The 23,529-nt window shown below is 35.3% G+C and overlaps 1 pseudogene; it reads left to right on the top strand.

Moving 5' to 3' along the window:
• Positions 1–7,095: 7,095 nt before the first annotated feature.
• On the top strand, positions 7,096–8,023 carry LOC127680245 (obg-like ATPase 1; annotated as a pseudogene).
• Positions 8,024–23,529: the final 15,506 nt, after the last annotated feature.

The following is a 23,529-nucleotide window of genomic DNA, read 5'->3' on the forward strand; positions in this document are numbered from 1 at the left end:
CATGGTAGATGAACCAGCCCCGTTGTCCATGTGACACACCGCTTCTGAAATGGGTCAAAGTCTGAGCCTAAATCCTGCCAACCCTAGCAGAACACCAAGACCTACACTGAACTACTCTGGACTCCCTACTGCTGATGAGGATTATGGTTACTAACTGTGCAATCAACTACAAAGAGGATGCTAACTGAAATGAAAATTATATAGATTGAAGTTATCTATCTTCTTCTGGCACTAGAGCTATTCTGCAGACTACACCCACAAGCAAACCTGGAGATGGTATCCTATGGATCTAACAAGTATTAAGTTTTGTGTTTATTATCCTGTGCAACCCACATAGAAAGACCTTGTCTCAGACTACTAAATACAGCAATAGATCTGACATTGAAATCCAATGCAGAAAGGTAATGTCCTACTTCCCGAAGGGGAACTTTTTTCTCCCTATTTTAAAGCCCAATTCTAAGAAAGAAGTAGTGGTTACAACTAGTCTCCTGGCCTAAGGCAGTTACAGAGATACATAGGAACCAGGATTTTAGGCCTTTTCTCCATATGGGGTTGAACTGTGTTTGGTCTGGTCTTGAGTTCCAAGTCTGTCTTTACTTCTTTCTTTCTACTAAGAAGATAGTATCTTTTTCATATTTAGAAACTTGGAGTTCAAAGATGGGTAAAGTCAACTCTTCTTACATTTTTGTTTGGATATAGTAAAATAAGGTTTTATAGACTATTGTCAGGCTTCCTTGGTTCCAGTGAAGGTAGTGTGGTGTGACAAGGGATGATAAACCTGTGGTGTCCACAAGGAAAGAACCATCAGAAGACTTCATTCCAAGGACATCATGCTTAGGCCACCCAAGAGAAATACAAATTGTAAATGAAATTACTTTGTCAAGTTTTTAAGATGTTCAATCTAAAATGCAGACTCTTAGAACTTGGTGTTTCATCTTATAAATCCCCTCTGTGGTGGTACAGAAGTGACATACATCCAGTAGAAACTTTAATTTAAATTTTCTTTCCCATGGTAGAAAATGTGGCAGACTGATCTCTCATGATTGTCAATATTGGCTTTAAGCTTCATTTCCAATCATAAGAATAAACAACCAAGGATGGAGAGATGGCTCAGTGGTTAAGAGTTCTCTTCCAGAGGTCCTGAGTTCAATTCCCAGTAATCACGTGGTGGCTTACAACCATCTATAATAAGATCTAATGCCCTGTTCTGGTGTGTCTCTGAAGACAGCTAAGTATACTCATAGAAATAAAATAAATAAATCTTTAAAAAATAATAAACAACCAATAATCTATAGTGTCATTAATCTATAACTTCCAGTTACTTAATGATACTAAATGCACTTTAACTTATGGTATTTTCATCTCATTATGGTTTCTGGAGATATAACCCCATTACCCATCAAAAACTGTCTATGGGAATGTTTATATATTGTTAGTGTATAGGAAGCAACTCTATTTGTAAAAGTACAATTTTAGCACCAGCTTAGGATCCATGTCCCTATCAGCAGCATTTCTCACACAACTTACACATAATTTTACCAATAACCCCCAATTTGGTAGAACCATTATATTCTGTTCTTGTATTCTTTAATACGTTGTATATGTACAAGGTTCCCCAATATTTTGCTCACATATTTTATTCCTGATAAATTGCTTTTCTAGTGCTCCTACTACATGTTCTTACGTTTTTAAAAAAAATAGATTTAAAGTACTTCTAACTTGATTATAGTGCATGGTGTTGACATAAAAGCAGAAGCATTGATTGATCAATGGAATCAAATTGAAGACTCACAGACATAAATCTAAAACCTATGGACAACTGATTTTTTTTTTTTTTACAAATAAGCCAGAAATACACACCAGATGAAAGAAAGTATCTTCAACAAATGGTGGTGGTCAAACTGGATGTCAGTATGTAGAAGAATGCAAATAAATCCATATTTATCACCCACACACAAAACTAAAATCCAAATGTGTCAAAGATCTCAACATAAAATCAGAAACACTGAATCTGATAGAAAACACAGTAGGGTCTAGCCTTGAATGCCTTAGCACAGGAAACAGCTTCCATGAACAGAACACCAACGGTGTAGGCACTAAAGTCAACAATAAATGAGACCTGGTGAAAATGAAATGTTTCTGTAAGGCAAAGGGCATAGTCAATCAGACAAATAGGCAGCCTATAGAATGGGAAAAAAAAAGATTTTTACCAGCTCCACATCTAATAGAGGACTAATACTAAAATGTATAAAGAGCTCAGAAAACTCAAAAACCTAATTCAATTAAAAAATAAAGTACAGATCTATACAGAGAATTCTCAAGAAAGGAATTATAAGTGGCTGAGAAACACTTAAAAAATGATCAACATCCTTAGCCACCAGTGAAATACAAATCAAAACTACTTTGAGATTACATTTTACACCTGTCAGAATGGCTAAGATCAAAAACACAAGTGACAGCTCATGCTGTTGAGGATGTGGAGCACAGGAAACACTTCTCCATTGCTAGTAGGAGTGCAATCTTGTCCAGTCACTATGGAAATAAAATATGGAAATTTAGAATCGACCTACCTGAAGACCTAGGTGTACCATTCTTTGGCATTTACCCAAAAAACTTTCCATCCTACCACAAGGAAACTTGTTTAACTATGTTGATCTTGGCACTGGCCACAGGAGCGCCAAACAGAAAACAACCTAGAAGAATGGATGAAGAAATTGTAATACTCCACAATGGAGTATTATTCAGATATTTAAAAAAATACATCATGAAATCTGCAAGCAAAGGGAAGTTACTAGAAGAAATTGTCCTGAATGAGGTAACCCAAACCCAGGTAAATGATTATCAAGCTACAATACACAGACCCAGAGAGGTTAAGTTAAAAAGAGGGCTCTAATTAGTAAACATGGATCTCCCTGGAAGGGGAAATAGAATAGATTTTGTGAATGAATTAGGCAAGTGTGGTCAGAAACATGACAGATCAGGTGGGGGGAAAGGATAGAACAAGAAAATGTGGAAGAGCCAACTGGAATTTGGGCATAATTGTTGGGGATGTATGTGGAAAGCTAGTGACATGGAAACTACCTGGAATCTGTGAGGATGAGCCTAGTGAGGACTCTTAGTATTGGAAGATGCATAGTCTGAACATTTATAGCCAGGCAAGGCTTCCAGTGGTGGGACATGGTTGCATTTGCTTGAGTTGTTGGCTGAGTGAGTTCCATGGAAATCCTCAAACAACCCAGACTGATATTGGAAGAAGAACACTTTCACAGAAAACTGACAGAAGGGTCTCATTGCTGAGGACAACATGTGCACAGCTTTTTGAAAATAGAGAACCAGTACCTGCGTGGAGCCTTCCCCCTGCATTCTGATCTCTGGACACCATCCCAGTCACAAAACCTTATGGCTATAATTTGTACTGCCTGAAAGATGTGGTGGGGAAATGGAAACACAGAATTCTTGTGAATGTCCAATGAGTGTGTGGCTTAACTTGAGTCTCATGCCAAGACAGGGAACCTATATCCTATATTGCCTGGATGGGCAGAAACCAGAGATTAGATAGCAGAGAGATAGGGTAGAGTCAAACACAACTGGACTTAAAAATTAATAAAATTATTTCTAAAGGTATTCTGCTATATGCATAGATTGGTGCCTTGTCAAATTGTCATCAGAAAGGATTCTGTTAGCAACAAGTTGGGAGCAAGTGCAGAGACCCACAGCCACACTATGAAGAGAGAATCTAAATTAGAGGTCTCCACTGAATCCTTCCCCTCAGAGCTTAGGTAATTCCTCAGAATAGAGGGAAGAAAAATTGCAAGAGACTAAGTGGATGGTGGACACCAGGAGAAGATGGCCCACTGAATGAACAAAGCAGGGCTCCTCACACGGGCTCACAGAGACTGAAACTCAAGCATGATGCCTACATGGGACCATACCAGGTCCTCTGCATACAGGTTGTGGTTGTTATCTCAGTGGTTTTATGGGACTCCTAAAGGTGGAAGCCAATTTTTTTTTTACTCTGTTGCTTGCTCTTGGGACCCTTTGCATTCTATTGGGTTGCCTTATCTATCCTCAATATGAGGCCTTTGCTTTGTCTTGTTGTATCTTATTTTATTGTGTTCCTGTGTTGTCACTTGGAGACCTGTATCTTTTTGAAGGGAAACAGAGGGAAGTGGGTCTGAAAGAGAGGGGAGGTGGAGGTCAGGGTTGGAAGAAATGGGGGAAGAAGTAAATGTCATTGGGATTGTAAGAGAAGAATCTATTTTCAATTAAAAGAAATAAACTCCACCAAGAATGGACCACTGATACTATCAGATATTTTCAAATTCTCTACTTTCATGGTAGATATCTTCCTTAACTGTGATCTTTTGATGAAGTAAAACTTATCTAAATGGGAAAGGCTTTTTCTAACTACATCTGCATTGACTATCTGCATTGAATTTTCCTCAAGGGTTATAAGTGATAAGAAATAAAAATTAAGTTGTAATTAACCTTAACTAAACACTTCTTAAAATATCATCTTTACCTTTTTCAATACAGAAAACAAACAGACTTGCATCTAGGGAAAAAGCAATCATTTATATCTTAACTACATTTAAATTTTGGACAGTTAGGAATTGTCCACACTTCACACAGATAGGAAGAAAGTTCTTGAATTTTTTTGAAAGGTGTAATTCCTCTTAGAAGGATATATATATATATATATATATATATATATATATATATGAATGAAGCAATTAAACTTGATTTCAACATTATGCTTGTTATTATTTCACAAAAGGATTTAATTACTAATTATACACTACTATTTATCTCAGAATAAATAACATTGTCCATAATTAGGATTGTGTCTCTAACACTCTCATCTGTCCAGCAAATGAACATTTTTTTCTTAGAGAGAGAATACTTGAGTACTATAAGAAGCATTTGTTTACAGATACCCATTTGCACTTTGGAGCAAGGAAAACAAAACTTCAACAGCCCCACATAGTGTTCTCCTGGTTTACTGTATGTATGTGTTACATTGCTGGAAGAAAGTTTTTTTCTCTACAGAATGACCATGAATATGGGGCCAACAATTTTGTTTTCAGGAATATATCCTAGCTAAATCTTGCCATTTTAGAACCAGTTTTGACACATCTGTCTTATGTCAAAATGATATACTTGAACACTGAGCTATAGCAAGGAAATATATTATTTTTTATTGTTAGGCAGTTCTTCACAGGTGATGGGATCTGCCTCAGGCAGGCTGGGTGTGGATAATGGATTCATTTCTATTATCAACATAAGTATACACCCAGTGAATGAGAATCAGCACCAAATCTCTTGACCTCTTCATCCTATTTGACTAAAGCAACTTTTCAATAAATGTGTTACCTGAATAACCTTTTCATCAAAATGAGATCCTCCCAGATTTTCAAGTTTGGATATTTATCTTAGAAGCATCAGTAAAGATGCCCTTGAATGAATGTCAACTTTTGATCATCAAGTTTGCTGTCTGGCTTAGGTGGAAAATTGAGAGTTACAGTAAAACACGTTTGAATTTTAACTAAGGAATGTCAGAGGAAAAACACTAAACTAAGAACCTGACAACAGGAAGCTAGCTAGGTCAGATTAAAAAACAAACAGTGCAAATGGCTATCTGGAAAACAAATGTATCTTACAGTACTCATGTCTTCTGTCTCCTAGAATAATATCATTATTCCTAATGATGTCCTACTATACCTATAGATCAGTGCCCAGCACAGTCAACATTGGACAGGCATACTCCAGCAGATGATGGGAGAAGATGCAGAGACTCATAGCCAAAAAAAAAAAAAAAAAAAAAAAAAAAAAGGAGGAGCTCAGGGAACCCCGCAGAATAAGAGTAGAAAAGATTGTATGAGTCAGGGGGCTCGATATAAAGAGAAAACACCCCATGGAATCAACTAAGTGGGGTTCTGAGGACCTCACAGAGACAATATCAGAGTCTGAAAGGGGCTATGATAAGTCCTTTACATATACCTTATGGTTGTATAGCCTGAAGGTTTTGTGGGACTCATAACATTGGGAGTGGAGGATGTCTCTGACTCTTGCCTACTCTTGGGACCCTTTTCCTCTTCCTAGGTTGCCTTGCCAAACATTGATATGAGGGTTTGTGCCTGGTGATATTGTATCTTGTTATGCTGTATTTAGTTGATATTCCTGGGAAGACTGATCAAGATGTATTATATGAGAGAAGAATTAAAAAAAAAAAAAAACCTTGACAACACAAACACAGTGAGAAAAGTATTTGCCAAAACCTTTCCAATGACTAGCAGTCTAAAACAGACACATCCACAGTTAAGGTTACCCCAGAAGTATGAATGGCATGAAGCTGTGGATGGAACTGGGATGGGGTAGGACTTGTCTAGTGTGTCCATGCCCCAGGTTCAGTGCCAGAAACATAAATACTGAATAATAAAAAATTATGAAAATAAGTACTTGTAATTTCTTCAATATTTCATAAAGATCTACGAATGAGAGACAGCTCAAATATGAAAATATGAGGGTATAAATTTATTTCTTACTAGTACTCACCTCCCACACTATGGGCAGTGCAGTGTTTTGTCCCAGGCATAACGTGTTCATGAAAAGAGGGAAAAAAGGGGAGTCTTACCAGTTGGCCTATAAATTCAAAATTAATAGAAAAATGAATTATTCATCTATATTTATAGCCTATGTACAAGTATCTGGCCTGTGCCATCATAGTTGTTTTTCTTATGTGAATTAATAATTGATAAGGAGCTAGTTGCTTTCAAATACCAAAAATTCCTTTGCTCATTTTTTCCCAGCACCACTTTTTTCTAAATATTAAAATCCTGGTGAAGCCTTCATCATTTCTAATAACTTAAGGCTATAAACTCTCAAAACTCTTTATCTTTAACACCATTAGGCCTCAATGCTATAAGAGCTGTAAACATGATAACAATTTGCTTTGGTGCAGTGTCATCCAGATGAAAACTGATCCTCAGATGCAAGATTTATTTAAAAAAATACACACTTGCTTTAAGCATTTTCTTTAAAACAAAACATAGTTTGTTAGTATTTTTAGTAACATAATTGAAAACTTTATGCATGATGATAGCTAGCTCATTAACATTGTCTCCATATTTCTTTGCACTAAAGACAAAGTTATTTAAAAATAATAAAATAGGTACAGCTCAGCATAGGGCCAGGCCTGCATTCCTCCTCACCTCCAGTGGCCAGCAGCAACTCCCATCTTTGCAGGCAAGGATCCAGGGCACAATACTCCCCAAAAAGAGAGGAGATGGAATTAAACCACCTCCAATTATTGGAAGACTTGGGACCTCATGGAAAATTGGTTTTGTTAGATTGTGAAATGTTGGGAAGTACACTTTCTTCAGTGTATTAACCAATCGTCAGACTTGAGGAGAAAACTTCCTATTCTGCACTATAAATCTTAATGGGCGTGGATTTTCTGTGCCAGATGAGAGGTTTGACTTTCTTTGCCAATATCACAAACCAGCAAGCAAGATTCCTCCTTTCCTAGATATAATGACTATTGTGGTCCATATTATAGGAACCCACAATGGGCAGGGCTTAGGGAATGTCTTTTTATCTCATATTAGTGCCTGTGAAGGGATTTTTTCATTTAACACATGCTTTTGAAGATGACGATATCACACATGTCGAAGGAAGCATAAATTCTATTTGAGATATAAAAGTAATTCATAAAGAGCTTCAGTTGAAAGATGAGGAAATGATTGGGCCCTTAGTAGATAAACTAGAGAAGGTGATTGTGAGAGGAAGTGATAAGAAACTAAATCCCAAGCCTAAATATGACATAATATGCAAAGTCAAATCTAGGGCTGCAGATCAAAGGAAACCTATTCATTTCTATCATGACTGGAGTGAAGAAGAGATTGAAGTGTTGAATAAACATTTTTTTTTACCTCAAAACCAATGGTCAACTTGATAAATCTTTCTGGAAAAAAATAGCTATACAAGAAAGAAAAACAAATGGTTGACAATATCTGTCTACTAATCTCTCCCTACAGAAGATACTAGAAGCAAAACTCCACAAACTATATCCAAGAAAGTACAAGAAATTAATCATCTAAAGCAAAACCAAAAGAAGAGAATCATACACACACACAAACACACACACACACACACATACACACACACAGAGCAACGAGCAATGTGCCCAACATCAAACAACAGGAACTAACAATCATTGGTTATTAGTATCTCTCAACATCACAGGCTGAGTTCCCCTTTAAAAGATAAGAGCTAAAATATTGGATTTGTAAACAAGATTCTCCATTTTGCTGCATACAAGAAACACATATCAGCAACAAGGATAGTCACTATCTGAGTGTAAAAGGCTGGAAAAAGATTTTCCAAGCAAATGACCCCAAGAAACAAGCTGGAGTGGCCATTCTAATGTGTCATGAAATAAACTTTCAAACAAAAGTAATCAAAAGCAATGGGGAAGGACACTTCACACTCATCAACAGAAAAATCCACCAAGATGATGTCTCAATTTTGAACATCTATGCCCCCCAAACAGAAGGGTGAATACTTTCAGGGGGGAAAAAACCTTTTCTGAAGCTCAAAAGACACATGGAAATCCACATAGTAATAGCAAGGGAGGAACGTCAACACCTCACTCTTAGAAGAGGAAGGTCATAGAAACAAAAAATAAACAGAGACGCAATGAAACTAACAGAAGTTATGAACCAAATGGATTTAAAATATATATAAAACATTTTACCCCTCAAGCAAAAGAATATACATTTTTCTCAGAAACTCATGGAAGATTCTCCAATATGAGCATATAATCAGACACAAAACAAGCCTCAATAGATACAAGAAGATTGAAATAACCAATTGTATTCTATCAGAGCACTATGGACTAAGGCTGGACTTCAACAAAAACAGAAACAACAGAAAGTCTACATACTCATGGAAAATGAACAACTCTCTACTTGATAACTTGGTCAGGGAGAAAATAAAAAAAGAAATTAAAGACTTTCTAGAATTCAATAAAAATGAAGGCACAAAATACTCAAATTTATGGGGCACAATAAAAGCAATGTTAAGAGGAAAATTCATAGCACTAAGTGCCTTCATAAAGAAATTAAGGCCGGGCGGTGGTGGTGCATGCATTTAATCCCAGAACTTGAGAGGCAAAGGAGGGTGGATTTCTGAGTTCAAGGCTAGCCTAGTCTACAGAGTGAGTTCCAGGACAACCAGGGCTACACAGAGAAACCCTGTCTCAGAAAAAACAAAAAAAGAAAAAAAATAAGAAATTAAGTATATCACATACTAGCAACTTAACAATGCACCTGAAGACTCTAGAAGAAAAAGAGAAAACATAGCCAAGAGGAGTAGACAACAAGAAATATCCAAACTCAGGACTCAAATCAACCAATTACAAACAAAGAGAACAATATCAAGAATCAATAAAACCAAGAGCTGGTTCATTATATGAGGCCACAATTACTGTGTTACCTAAACCACACAAAGACACTACAAAGCAAAACAACTTCAGACAAACTTCACTTGTGCACATCAATGCAAAAATAGTCAATAAAATGCTTGCAAACAGAATCCAAGAACACATCAAAAACATCCTTCACTGTGATCAGGTAGTCGTTCTCCCATGGCTGCAGGCTGTTTCAGTATATGAATATCCATTAACATAATAAACTACATAAACAAACTGAAAAACAAAGATCACATGATCATCTCAATAGATGCCAAAATATTCTTCATGTCAAAAGTCTTGAGGAGATTAGGGATTTAAGGCACACACCTATATATATTAAAAAGCAATATATAACAAACTAATAGCCAACATCAAAATAAATGGAGAGAAAGTTAAAGGAATTTCATTAAAATCAGGGACAAGACAAGACAGCCTCACTCTCTCCCTATCTATTCAATATAGTTCTAGCAAGAGCAATAAGACAACAAAACAAGATTAATGGAATACAAATTAGAAAATAAAAAGTCAGATTATTACAGTTTGTGGATGATATGTTAAGATATGTAAGCAATCCCTCTAATTCTACCAGAGAACTCCTATTGCTGATAAACAACTTCAGCAAAGTAGGTGAATATAAAATTACTCAAAATAATCATTAGTCTTTCTATATACAAATGATAAATGGAACAGAGAAATAAATTAGAGAAACAACACACTTCTCAATAGCCATAAATAATGTAAAATATATAGATATAGCTCTAACCAAGCAAGTTAATGATCTATAGGACAAGAACTTCAATCCCCGAAGAAAGAAAATGAAGAAGACATCAGAAGAAGGAAAAATCTTCCATGCTCATGGGTCAGCAGGATTAATACAGTGAAAATGCCCATCTTACCAAAAGCAGTCTACAGATTTAATACAATCCCCATCAAAATTCCAACACAATTTTTACAGATCTTAAAAGTGCAATTCTCAACTTCATATAGGAAAAAAAAAAAAAACGGGATAACCAAAACTATCCTGAACAATTAAAGAACTCCTGGAAGAATCACTATCCCAGATCTAAAGCTGTACGATAGAGCAATAGTGATAAGAACTGCATGATATTCGTACAGAAACAGACACGTTGATTAATGCAAACAAACAAAAACCCAGAAATAAACTCACACACTTGACTTTCAACATGGTTCCAAAACCATACAGTGGAAAAAAAGAAAGCATGTTCAACAAATAGTGGTGGTCCAACTAGATGTCTACATGTAGAAGGATGCAAATAAATCCATATCTATCACCCTGCACAAAACTCATGTCCAAGTGGATCAAGGAACTCAACATAAAACTGGATACAAAATCCTAATAGAAGAGAAAATGGGAATGGGCGTTGAACACATTGATACAGGAGACAATTTCCTGAACAGAACACCAATGACTCAGGCCTTAAGATCAGCTATTGATAAATGGGACTTCTTGAAACTGAAAAGCTTCTGTAAGGCAAAGAATGCTATCAACACAGCGAAACAGCAGTCTATAGACTGAACAAAAATCTTCACTAACCCTACAACTGATAGAGGTCCAATATCCAAAATATATAAAGAATTCAAGAAGTTAAACTCTAAAAATACAAATAACTCAATTAAAAAATGAGAACTAAATAGAATTCTCAACAGAGGAGTCTCAAATGGCTGAGTAGCATGTATAGAAATGTTCAAAGTCCTTAGTCATCAGGGAAATGCAATTCAAATTGACCTTGAGATTCTATCTGACACCAAGCAGAATGGCAAAGATAAAAACCTCAAGGGACAGCACATGCTAGAAAGGATGTGGAGAAAGAGGAACACTGCTCCACTACTGGTGGTATGCAAACTTATACAACCACTATGAAAATCAATCTGGTGGATTCTCAGAAAATTGGAACTAGTTCTACCCGAAGAGACAGATATACCCAAATAAAGACCCAGAAATAAACCCACATAGCTATGGACACTTGTATTTCGACATAGAAGCCAAAGCCATACAATGGGAAAAAGAAAGCATGTTCAACAAATGATGCTGGTTCAACTGGATATCTGCATGTAGAAGAATGCAAGTAGATCCATATTTATCCTCCTGCTCAAAACTCAAGTCCAAGTGGATCAAGAAACTCAGCATAAAACTGGATGTAATAAACCTAATGGAAGAAAAAGCAGGAAAGTTATACTCAAAGATGCTTGACCATACTGTAAGGACGTGCTCCAATTTGTTCATAGTAGCCTTACTCATAATAAGAAGAAAATGGAAGTAACTCAGATGTCCTTCAATCAAAAAAATGAATACAGAAAATATGGTTTATTTACTAATGGAATGCTATTCAGCTATTGAAAACAAAGACATTATGAATTTTTCCAGCAAATGAATGGAACTAGAAAATATCATCCTCAGTGAGGTAACTCAGACTCAAATGGACTACCATGGCATGTATTCACTGATAAATGGATATTAACTTTAAGTGACTGAATACCCATGGTATATCCCATAGACAGAGAAGTTAATCAAGAAGCAAGGCCCAAATGAGGATATTTGGGTCACACAAAACAGTCATAGGAGGCCAAGGGAGAGAGGGAACTGGGGGAAGAAGGAAAGGGGTAGGGAATGAGGAAGGAGGATCAGGTGTTGAGAGAGATGGGAGAGTGGCCCAGAGGACCAGGAGAATGAATGGAGATCTGCAAGTAAAGATTGAGTGACCTTATCCAAGATGCCTCATAGGAAGGACATGGAAGCTGAAGAGGCTGCCTTCTGTAGTTAGGCAGTACCACCCATGGAAGGATAACAATTCCAACCCATCCACAAAACTTTCAGCCCAAAATTTGTCCTGTCATAAAGAAATGCAGTGATGTAATAGAGACTAAAGGAAAGGTCGACCAATAACCAGCCCAAGTTGAAACTCATAGCACCAACCCCTGACACTATTACCGATGTCTTTATGACAGGAGCCTAGCTAGCATAACTGACCTCTGAGACACTCTACCCAACAGCAGACTAAAACTGATGCAGATATCCACAGCCAAACATTAGATTGAAGTTGGGGACACTTACGGAAGAGTTGGGGAAGGATCGAAGACCCTGACATAGCCAACAGAGTCAACAAACCTGGACCCCTGGGAGCTTTCAGAATCTTAGCCACCAACCAAAGAATGACTATACACACATGCTGGATCAAGGCACCTTGGCATATTTATAGGGCAGACAGGCAGCTCAGTCTTCATGACTGCCCTGTCTGGACTCAGTGGAAGAGGATGTGCCTAATTAGGCACTGACTTGATGTGCCAGTGAGCAGGGAGGACTACGGGGAGGGCCTCACACTCAGAAGAAAAAAGAAAAGGGATGGGAGATGGACTGGGAGAAGGAGCAGCATTTGGCACACAAAACTAATTAAGTAAAAATAATAAAATAGTTGGAAAATCTGTATCTGGTTAATTGCACCTGTTTCTTTACCTAATGCATACATGCAATACAAAGAGCTGTGTTTTTTTTTTTAAGCTACCAGCATGACAGGACACATTTAATTAAGAAAAGAGGATAATCCAAACACATGCAAACTGAAAGGACTGGTGCTAACAAGTGCACAGGAATAGCAGTTGCAACACTCACTTCTACAGCATACCATGAGACTTGATCTGGCATTTTTCTCAGGGCATAGTTTACAATTGTAAGTTTTCACAATGTCAATACAGAGGAATTCTTTAAATAAGAATGTGTAATAAATTCCTAGATTTCAAGAAGCCATGATTTTATTTATTTTACCGATGCAAAGTGTTGGTGGCATGTAAAAATTTAGCCAAAGATTGTGAATGGCTATATAGAAGAATCTAACAGATTCTCTAGTTCCAAAATTCATCCATCATCAACATTTACCACTAAATTTTCTGCATAGCCTTTTTCTACCTCCTTTTACCTGTGCTTGCACAATGAAAGAGCTTTGAGCTATACAGTTTGATAAAAAAAAAAAAAAACAGGTATTTTCTATGGATTAAATTATCTCTCTATCTCTCTTTTTTGTCTTCTCATGATACAAGAGTAGAAATAAAATATTTTGACAGTGATCCATTATGAATAACCATAAGTGATATAATCCATCATTTCCAAATATGCCGTCAAGATTCAAGTGACAGAAGAAAGTTACAAGTTAATCCACATCATCCCTGAGTCCTTTGGGAAAATATTGTGAGTCCAAAGATCTGTCCTTTCGATGCATTTTCGGTCTCAGATTTGTTTAATCTTGTATTCACTTTTTTCTAGTTAGAGCCATGATTATGAACAACCATAGATTATAATAGGTATTGTGGCAGAATTATTCTAAATCATCCATAATATAGGGAATAAATGTGATTATTATTAAACCTCAGCTTAGGTCCTTTCTTTGGTTCTGCTTCTTTCTTTGCCAGACTTGAATGTTCATCACCTCTCATGAGTTATAAAAACAACTCATACTTTATTTAAAGTTCTATTTTGTTTTGGGGTCTTATGTAGTTCATGCTAGCCTAAAGCTCACTATGAAGCTCGGGTAGACCTTAAATTCATTTATGATTTTTCTGCCTCTATCTTCCGAGGACTAGGCATATAGGTGTGTGATATGATACAATGCTTTCAAATGGTTCTTACTTTATATGATTTCATATTGAAGGAACTTTATAAAGTAGTCTATACTTGCTATCTCAATATACATTCAGTAGTTATTACTCTGAAGAATACTCTCTTCAGATTATGTAATATATGTTCTATGAACATTTATAACAAAATTTTTGAAATTTCCAAAAATAATTTATTCTTTAAAAAACTTGGAAGAATTTTAGTTTACTGATGCTATGATATGTAGTATCAATAATAGTTCAACTTAAGTAATCAGCTAGAGCCAAATTAATCTCAATCTTTTCTGAAATTATCTGTAAATTCTAGTGTGCCTTGGGTATTAACTTTATTTTCAATTGTTTATATTTGTAAGTCTCCCATCTCATCTATTAAGTGTCAATCTATGCATTAGGTACTCACATTCATGAAGTGCACTGAAGCTCATCTGTGGTCTAACATGCAGAGACTTTCTGACAGTTCATGACCACAAATATGTATGTTATGTTGCTAATTTTACCACATCCCCATAAAAATTGTCCCCTCCTTAATACTTAAGAAAGAGTCAAAAGGGAGATTTTATTAATACCTAAAACCTATATCATGAAATAACTACCACCTTATTTAAGTATATGAAATGTTTATATAAGAGACAGAGAATGAAAGACACACACACAAAATGAGAGTAATGGTTTGATTTTTAAAATACAAATTCCATTCAGTGGCTCCATAGGGCTGGAAAAATCACTGGAATGAATCAATAGTGACTCGTAAAGGAAAAATGTATAAAAACACAGTATTGTTTTAGATAGAACTTAAAATGTAGATCCTTAATTAATGTTTAAACAGTTCTCATCTACCATTTTAATAATTGAATCCTGTTGTCCAATTATATAGTCAAAGACTAAGTAAATAGGGAATGTTGCCTGAGGTGGTTATCATTGTTACTGTTTCTAACTTGCAGTACCAGATAATACAGGTAGTTATGTGACTTGATGCATGAAATTAAAAATAAAAACTTATTTTAATTTTAAGTCAACATTTTAACCTTTAATTCTAGAGTTGCTCTTACATACATGTTAAGAAAATAAAAATATTAAGACAGAAATATATTGTTATTAATTTACTTTGATAAAGTTTTATATTCATAATTATTAATTACCCATGCAAAGGACTAATTTCTGGGAAAGCATGGTCATCAGTTTCAAATATTTATTCACCTCATCTGTATTCACTGCAGATATCAAGAAAACTTAAGATCAGTTCTGTCCACCAAATTCAAAGCAGCATAGAAACAGAAAATTGATGCTGTTTAGTCTAAACAAAATTTTCTGGAGTAACAATTTTTTTTTCTGTCCTTTAAGATAATCAACAATATTCTTGAGCAATGAAAAGAATTCCTTAATAAGTCTATTATAAAATCCATAAACTTTTCAAAGGTTTAACTCATGTTAAATCTTATGACTATTCGTTTGAAGGGTGCATTTAAAAATCACCCTCATAATGGTAGAAATGAATTTGCTTTGACCAACAGAATGTTATCAATGCAACATTATTGAACATAGTCAAGAGTTGATGTAGATTCAACTACACTGGCAGTTCGGTGTGAGAGATGGTATTATCTGTAGCAATGCTGGTGACAAACACATAAGGAATTAAGTGGAGAAGATGACAAAGTGTTCCATTCTCTTCTGGATTTCAAAGTAATGGGATTTGCTATTTTAGTGCAGAAGAAAACCTCTGGGCCTTTTGGTATTTGACTGAACTTTAAATACTAAATCTATCCTACATTGCAAAGCCAGTCAGCTCAATCTATATTCTCAGAGCCATGTCTTCAATGGAGCAATGAATGCATAACATCTGTGATTAAGAAATCTCAAAGGCCTGCTACTACCCTCCTTCACCACATATGATAATATTACATTAACACTTCTGAAACGATAATCTGCCATAAAGAATTGAGATTGTGCTAAAGTGTGTAATGTTAGTAGTTCTGCTAAGCAGATCAATTATTTTAACAGAATTACCAAGGCAAGTTTTAGGTAGCTTTTAAAAAAAACCTATTTTTAAACTTTCAAAACTACATATGTTTACATGCAAGGTGCTAACTTGTCTATCACTAATTAGCTAGTCTCCAGTAAATGATGATGTTCACATATAGATAAATAGAGAATAATCACTGGGAAATATTGGAATATTGACTTCTATATAAAAATTATTATTGAAACCAAATTTATCATAAAATGAATAAGTAAATTCAAAACACGCTGAAACATGTAATAATTAGTCATTAGATAAAGGCTCAAAAATATCATAGATAAGTAAAAAAATCATTGATACTTAGTTTATATCAGGACACATTAATAAGGTACTTCTAAAAGGACTGGCATATCTCATATAAAAGCAAGGTTTTTCATGGCTTGTGACCATGGTTTTGAAATGAAGTTTTCCAAGAAAACATCAACAAAAGCTAAAAAATTCGTCTCCACAGAGTGGTCAGTGCCATCTTCTCAACAAAAAAAAAGTACATGATAAAAGGGTTTTGCTAAATTATGAAGCATTAATGCATGGATGTTGCATAGCTATGAACAATGATCATTACAAAGATAAATTGTAGAGAATTCATGATATCATCCGAGGCAGCAAATCATAAGCTGAAAATTTTGTTCATACTTCACATAAGCTATAAAAGAAACCACTTGCAAATAATTACATATTAATAATAAGCATAAGCAAAAAAACACCTGCTACTTTAGTATTGAGTCAATTTTTTGTTTGTATTTTAATAGAAGTAAATTATGGTTAGATATATAAGTAAAAACGCCATTATTATACCCAAAGTGAAAATCCACAGCATGTTCAGAAAAGCTGAAGCAAATTTTGATTTTAGAATAATTTAGAGTAGTTTCACATTCACAACAAAATTGAGCAGAAAGTGTGGAGGGCTCATCTGTGTCTGTCTGCATTCATATCCACAGCATCCTCTAATATCAGGATTCCAAGGGCAGCAATTAATCTAATTGATGAACCTCCAAGGACACATCACTACCACCCAGAAGACACACTTCACATTAGGAATCACTCTTGGTGATTGTACATTCTGAGAATACAAGTACAGACAACTGAGTAACATGTTCTACTTATGATATATGGAGTAGTCTCATGATTCTCCAATTTTTCTTTCCATTGTCCTGTTATCTTTGGATCTGACCTCAGGACTTTATTTTTGACTATTTCCTAGGGCCCACTTAAATCTTAACTGCCAACAAAGACCAGAGTAAACTTCTCCTAGTTGATTTACTTGAATTTGTAAGTAATGCTGAGGGAGATGAGAACAATTATCCTTACCAAGTGAAGTGTTACAAGACACGAGCATTACTAAATCTCAGGGAAAATACTTCACTAGACAGTGAACGTTTATTATTTCAATTTCACAGAGAAGTAAATTGCCTTAAAAATATGATAATAAGCATTTAAAAATCAAAATAGCTTTATGTTCCTAATATGACTTACTATTTCAAGATATTATTTCAAGGTAGCCTCTATAAAGTATAACTCTTCATTAAATATATTCACATATTTGTTTTCAATGTTAACTAAGATCCCTCTAAACATTACCTTTCAATTATTTACTTCCTTTAATGTTGGTGTCTAAGCATTCTGAAAACTGTCCTTTTGGAAATAATGTTTAAATAAACGAAATGGTTGGGATTTTTTTTAGTTGTATTTCAAACACTGTTACTTTTTAAAACTCTTAATTTATAGTGGCTGATTTGTTGCCCAAAGTTCATTATAAAATGTGTGTGTGTGTGTGTGTGTGTGTGTGTGTGTGTGTGTGTGTGTGTGTTAAAAAAATATAGATAAATGAATATGCATGCAATTTTAAATATATTTGTAACATTTATTTTTTGTTATAAGATTTAAAACAATACAATCTGATATATAGAAATAAGAAACTAAAATGAGTCACTGCAACCACTGAATATGAAAAAATAACTATTTTAGGTTGAAAGAAACTGTGATATAAATAAAAATTTGTTCATGTACAGGCTAAGAAACTAAAGTGGTCCAGAAGATTACACCAAAGGCAACAAAGCTAGTAGAAGAGACATTTGATGGTTGGAAAAATGAGATGCTGAGTTAAAGACTGATGTCTGTTAGGTTTTGTGAAAAACAGTTAGATAACAGGATTATTTTATTGGTGTTATCAGGATGCACTTGAAAACGACCCAGTTTCCTGTTTTTTTAAAGTAATAAGTGAGACGTCGTTCAACTGATAGTCTAAGAAAGTTCTATAAAGGGGATCAGGTAATGGAAAATGGCTCTCAAAAGATGAAATTTGGAAGGTGTCCTAAAATAAATCAAATCTCAAAGGAAGAGTAAATCTAGAATCTAAAAGGTCAGAGCCAAACAACGAAGGTGTGGTGGTACCATGTATTTGTTTGTTATTATTGTTGTGTAAAATTTTTACTAAAGCCAACTCGGGGAGGTGGTTCTATTTGGCATGCATATCGCAGTATGCATGTTCAATCAGAGCAAGAGCAGGAACTGAAGCACAGATCATGGAGAAATGATTCTCACTGGTATGGTCTCCATAGCTCCCTCAGTTTTCTCTTTTTATGTACTCCAGGACCACCTGTACAGGAGTGGCATCACCCACAGTGGGATAAGGCCTCTACAACAACCTTTAATAAAAAAAAAAATGCCCTATAGGGCCTATAAAATGGAAGCATTTAAAAAAAAAAACTGAAGTTTTCTCTTCCCACACAACTCTAACTTATGTCAATCTGAGAAAATCAAAACTACTAAGGCACACCTCAAAAACTACACATCTTCTCCTCCATTAAGTGCACTTACTATTTGGTTGGGTAATTGCTGCTGGACACTAACAGGGACACAGAGGTCTGGCGAAACAGAGAAAAACATTAGATATGTCCCTCTATTGTGGGAGCTGAATGTCTGTTTGGAGGCAGTCATAACCCTATGCAATGCTTCTTTAGTAACTATAAAAAGAAACATATTAAAACATATATTTGTTAAATATGAATTAACAAAGTTGGCCACATTGCCTCCAGTAGTCACTGGAATGATAAGAAGAAAATATTGATACTGTAAATTGACAAGACTTTTCCACAAAGGAATTTGATTTTGTCAAGAGGGGTGGTGTATTCTGATTTGAACTTGATTGCATGCTAAACTATCTATGTACAACATATTTGAAGATTATCATAAAATGTGAAATGCCTATGGCCACAGTATCTTTAGTTTCATGTGGCAGTTTATTAAGCCATAATTTCCAGAATGAGTCACAGGATATATGCATATGCAAAGTTAAAAATTAAGAGAGAGAAGCTTGAACCCAATTATTTCAAGGTAGATAATGAATGTTGTTGACTATTGTTCTGGGATTCTACATAGTGTCTCTATTTTGGAAGATTATTTTCTGTACTACCTATGAAAATTTATTTGAAATAAAGGCATTAGGAGAATCAGTTTATAAAATATTCATTAAACATGAGGCATGGAGAATTGTCTCCCAACAGACCTTAAGTATCAACAGTCTAAATACAAATCTGATACACACAAAAATATTAAATTGTTTTGTCAGACTCAAGTGTGCCAAAGATCTCATTTAATACAGAAATAACAAATTGAGTTATTCAAGTGATTGCAGAGAAGGAGGCGTGAGGAGGCTGACTCAGTTCCCTGGGTCCTATATTATTCTAAAAATAGTATTCAGCCATGTTCCTTATGAAAAGACCAGTTTCTCACATAGATATTTGCATAGTATAGCTGATACAATCTAAGGATTTACATATTTTTTTGTTTTCCTTAAGCAATTTTATACAAATTGAGATACACTAACTGAAACAAATTCTATAATAAAGACTGCCTGTAAGCAAGTTCCACCAGTGGCAGGTACTTTCTAGCAGGTATACCACTGGCAAATCTACTTTGAGAATGGTGAGTCAGATGTTTGTACAGCTCCTAACATGTTTCACTTTTGGGTGTCTTGTTTCTCTTGCCCTCAAATAAGCAAAATAAGAATGTGAATCTTACATGTTTGTTGTATAGACTGAGATAATAAACGCTGATGAAGAGGCAGGAACTACAGCGGCACCTGCTCATCGCAGCACCTGTACTCCTTGATACGGTTGTGCTAAACCCATAATGAGAATTGTTTATAAATCAGTATAACCATATAAAAAACTACATCATCTCTTTCTTTTGTTTCAAGAATTATTAAACATTATAGGAAAGTACTCATAGTATGTGGCTAAATAAAAGCAGCTAAACCTAAACCATATTTCCATATTATATAAACATTTAAAAATATGCCCACATGTATAAAAACTTTAACACAAAAGTCCTGTCTTCATATTCATTGAGATAAGTATTGAGTTATTTTCACTATAATTTTAATATTCCTTTTACCTCCAATAAGAAAATGGCATTGACCTATATATAACACATTTATCACAGTAAAAGTTACACTTCAATTAAGATGGAATTTGTAATAGTATATGAACCTTATGATTCCAGATTGATTCAACCTTTAATAAAAATCTTTTTTCTACCACTTCTTTAAAATTACAAAACAACCTGTCAAGGATGAAAAATATTTGCAATATATTATGGTGCTTTTACTTTTCAAATATTTTTTCTCCTATACCAATGCCTTATTTACTTCTTCAACTTATAATGCTTCTAGGATACAGCAATCCCTGGATTTTGCTTCCAATGTACCATGGAGAGAATTTTATTTGCTCAATAGAGGAAGATGTTTACTTGTAGATTCTCTTCATCTGCCAGCTGGAATTTTGAGTGACGTGCTAAATAGAAGCTTAAAAGTAGAATCATATACAAAGCCCAGAGAGTCCTTGTTAATTACAGTGTTGAATGTATGAAAATAAGCTTGGTTACAAAGCCCGCCTATTGAATTCATAGACTACAACAGTTGCTCCTCTGACTTTCTATTTTTCTAACTAAAGAGACTGAGTTGTCAAACTGCTTTGAACTAAAGAACACTTTAGGAATGATATAACAAACACAGAATTTAGGTCAATCCAGGCATCCAGCAATTAAGTTCAGCTGGCCTGACTCAGCAGCATGGTCTTTCTCTGTGATGCATTTCTGTTGCAAATCAGAGTTCAGGAGTTATGAAAAGATACAGTCCTCTTACTGGATGTCCTCCTTTTGTTGCTTTGGAATAGAATACTGAAGAGATAAATTTCTCTGTGTCTTCTGAACAGAAGCCCATCTTCTTTGTTTCAAATTTTGGAAACTGGGATGCAGAGTAGCGGGGTATTTGCTGCAGATAAGATCATTAATTATGATATTATTATTTAAGATAGTGTTAATTAACAATTGCAATAAACATGCTAAAGTGAACAGGAGAATTCTGATGAAGTCTTAACCCTACACAAAGAACAGCAGGCAACTAAGGGATTCTGGGAGTGGTAGAAATAGTCTCCAGCTGGCTATCCCAATACCACGTGGGCAGCCCTGAGAACATACAACAGGCAACAGGAGGTATTTAGGAATATATGTGTATAGACATGCACATATGTATATTTAGCAACAATTATGCAAAAGAGGGCATAAATTTGAAAGCGAGCCAAAAGAGAATTTTTTTAAAAGAGTGTTTAGAGGGAGAAGAGGGAAGAGGTAAATTATGTAATTATATTACTTCCTCAGTCATAAATGATTTAAAAGATAGAATGAGATCAGCATATGGCACAATGCAATCTTATCATCAGTAAGCCAATCTAATTCTTTTTAAGCTGTTTCCTCTGAAGGAGCCATTTTAACAGCTACTCGCATACAACTTTTCTCCTGGAAAAGTTCTCTTGAATGAGGTGGACTGGTATAAATAACATGAATAGAGTAGAGTAGTGTTTATGTAAATGGGAATTCTAAAGCAGAAATCCATTTGTAAGTGAATCAATGTGTGTGACTAAGCAGAGGAGATACTGAAACACCAACACAAGTAGACTTGGAACTCACACAGCTTACCCATATACTAAGTCTCCTAACAGCAGATCGGGTCAAGGTCTGGCTGAATGATAAAGGAGATAGACGTGACTGCCTTCACCAAATGATGCAAGATTGTAGTTGGACCAGGGGTCCCGAAGCTGTAAGTGCAAGAATAGCAGAAAGTAGCTGTGCCATCAATGAGAAATTCAAAAATGATTGCAGAATAAGACCTCAGTAAAGATTTTCTTTTATAGATTTCATAGATTATACTAATGAGCAATAAGTAAATACCCATGCATGTTTTATCTGGAGTTCAGGAAAACTGAACAGGAATACTTCTTTAGAAGATTTTGATAGGCTATTCCACTTGGCCTCAATAACAAAGGGTAAAAAATGTCTTTGCCTGTGGGCTTTCTTTATTCAGAGAGTTTTAAAAAAACAATCCAAAAATGAAGCTAGCAGCCAGATGGAAGATGTGTTTTCAGAGCTCAGACAACCAATGCAGCGCTAACACTGCTGAGCAGCAGCGACGGGGGTCTGCCTTGGCACTTGCTATCTATTTGCATTCATTCATAAAATCTTAATGTTTAGACATTAAGCAGAACACAGAGAGGTACTGCTATGGTCTGCTAAGCGTTAGTGCCAGATGAAGGGCTATTCCTGTTGTGAAAAACAATAGCAGAAGCAAATCTAACGATTTAAGAAAACACAACTGTGGCTGCTCTTTCAACTAAGAGGACAGAGCTAAGTCATAAACATAACAATTAGTTCATCTAACTTATTTTTGATCACTATGAATTCCGATATGTCTTGCAGTGATGTGTGTGATCATCGGCTAAGATCTTAGTGGTCAAAGGACCAAGCTTCCTTTGGGGTTTCCATACAAAACAAGGTAGGATCCTTGTTCAAGATTAGCTTGCCTTATTATCAGTACAATTCTAGGTGTTGTTGAGTACTTCAGAAGACAAGGTAGATAGAAGTAGACAGGTATTTTAAAATAAGATCAATATACAAGGGAACAGAAATTAGATTCAAACCAGGGAAAAACATTTCATCTCCCATGAATCTGTGCTTTGACTATGAAACCTGATAATAAGTAATCACCTCATTTTGAGAATAATTTAGTTCTCATTAAATTATAAATGTAAATATGTGCCTTGATCACAGTATACTTTTTTTACAAGATAATAAACACATTTTTTTTTTTTTACTGTGGCAGGTGACTTTCTTATATCTAGAAATTATGAGCAATAAGGAGAGACTGTGTAACAATCTGGAAGGAAACTAGTCATTCTCTTTTTTTATTCAATATATTCTTTATTTACATTTCAAATGATTTCCCCTTTCCAGGATCCCCCTACCCTGAAAGTCCCATAAGCCCTCTTCCCTCCCCCTGTTCCCCAATCAATTCAATCCTTCCCACTTCCTTGTAAAGGAATAGCAGGGAAACTAGTCATTCTTGATCTCTGTGTCCTAG

The sequence above is a fragment of the Apodemus sylvaticus genome, chromosome 3, assembly GCF_947179515.1.
Source record: "Apodemus sylvaticus chromosome 3, mApoSyl1.1, whole genome shotgun sequence".
NCBI classification, from domain to species: Eukaryota; Metazoa; Chordata; class Mammalia; order Rodentia; family Muridae; genus Apodemus; species Apodemus sylvaticus.